The 2076-nt window shown below is 43.9% G+C and overlaps 1 pseudogene; it reads right to left on the bottom strand.

Moving 5' to 3' along the window:
* Positions 1 to 550: 550 nt before the first annotated feature.
* Positions 551 to 1848, bottom strand: LOC115071881 (annotated as a pseudogene).
* Between the last annotated feature and the right edge of the window lie 228 nt (positions 1849 to 2076).

The raw sequence follows: 2076 nt of genomic DNA on the forward strand, positions 1-2076 counted from the left end.
AACTATAATCTATCTCTTTGTCTGTCCCAGGAGACCAAAACAATATGTGTTTTTATATGCCTAATGGAATCAAAGAGATTAAAATGTCAGTTCCCACCAATTCACCAGGGTTCACTAGAGTTTTCTAGTTCAGGAGATAGGGGCTGAGTTTCCTGATGGCCTGCTGACATTTCTGTCTTGTGTTAGAGAATAAATATGATGAAGAACTTTCATGACTATGATCCTATGCCTTGGCCTGCTCTTGTTCCGGCCTTGCCACCTAAATGTTCCTTGCCAAGAATAAAGTGACCATTGTATGAAAATGGGTTTCTAAACATTGGTACATCCTGATTTGATCTTCTCTTTACTCCTTCCTTTTTAAATTCAATTTTATTTCTGCTAAAATAAAAAAATAGCTTCATTTAAATACAAAGAAACTAACAGAAGTATCACCTCAATTTAGCTTTCTTGAACCACTGCTTAATTTCTGGCATACCGCTCTACAGTCCTCAAAAGCTACAAACACAAGCCAGAGAAGTATAAGAGTAGTAAACCTTTATTTCCATGCTTCTCAAAGGTGGCTGAGTTTGTTAATTTGTGGGGAATGGTCAAAGCCAAATTCCATATTCTCATCTGATCCCTCTGACTCTTCCTTGAACCTTGGCTATGGCTGCACCAGCAGCTGTGATTCCAGAGAGATCAGCCAAGAAGGCCTGGACCTTTTCAGCAAGTAGGAAGGTACAATCAGTCTCCACAGACAAAGCCAGAACCCACATGTACTTGTTGATGATAAAATGTAACACTGAGGCAACAATCAAGTAACCACCCGCAAGCAAACACTGGCACTGACCCTGACACTGAAGAAACCCTTTAGGAAGTGAGAATGCAGGGTTTCCTCTGTGATGTGTAACACTTTCAGAGTTGTAGAGGCAGTCATTGCCAAACACGGGGCGGGGGGGTGTATGTAGGAGGGGTGTTGATCAGCCCAAGGAGAAGGGGGGAGGGGGGTTCAATGTTGAGCAGTGTGGCTTTGCTACCTCCTACTTTGCCTCTTTACCAGAGGGTCCTTATCAGCTGCACATCACTCAGAATCTCAGGTGCTCCTGGAGATTTTTTGTGGTAATACTTAAAGCCTGGGTCTCAGACCAGTGCTCTGAGCTGGCACAGTGACTTCACATGGGGTGATGGCACCAGCACCAGTGGCAGCTGGCACTTTAGTCGTGGATCTCAGTGAGGTCCTGGTGAACGCAAAGCACACATTCTCCAGAGTATTAAGCAACAGTTTCTCCAGAGCTGGTTGTTTCCTAGACGCCCCTGGATGGCCTTGCATATCACGGTGTTCTTACTCATCAGCCCCTCAGCTGTCCCTGGGAGGGTGTGATGGTTTGAATGAAAATGTCCCCCATAGGCTCCAAGTATTTGGACATTTTGTCCCCAGATGGTGGCGCTGTTTGGGGAGGTTTTAGAAGGTGTGGCTATCATGGAGGAAGCACATCACTGGGGGTGGGCTTAGAGAGTTCTTAAGCCTTGCCAGAACTCCAGTCACTCTCTTGTTTCCTGTGCCTGCTTGAAGATGTGAGAGTTTAGCTTCCCGCTCCTCCTCTACCCACCTCTGTAGCCATGTCTTCCCTGCCATGATGGACTGTAATTCCCCTGGAACTGTGATCTCAAATAAACTCTTCTATAAATTGCTTGGGTCAGTGTTTCTATCACAGCAACAGAAAAGTGACTAATACAGAGGGACATGTGGATCTGCTGCATCTGCTTGGAGTCCACCATGTATGCTCTCATAATGAAACATTTTGAATAATCATTCAAAAGTTGGATGAGCTTAAGGAAGTAGTTGGACTTCCAGGTCTCCCTGGACATCTTTAAATGAGTGACATCTTTAAATCACATGGATTTAAGCATAACTTTTAAATAGAAGACACCAAAACCACAGTTTAAAATGCCACATTAGCATACCCCAGTGCCTACTCATGATTATCATTTAGTATCAAAAGTATCGTAGAATAATTTGTGCCAAACCATGCTCTTAAGTCTCCCTTTTCTACCATCTGCCTCTTCCTGAAAGGCTCTCTCTTACTTAATCATTCT

This window comes from Nannospalax galili, unplaced genomic scaffold (assembly GCF_000622305.1).
Source record: "Nannospalax galili isolate Female #2095 unplaced genomic scaffold, S.galili_v1.0 scaffold139, whole genome shotgun sequence".
NCBI lineage: Eukaryota > Metazoa > Chordata > Mammalia > Rodentia > Spalacidae > Nannospalax > Nannospalax galili.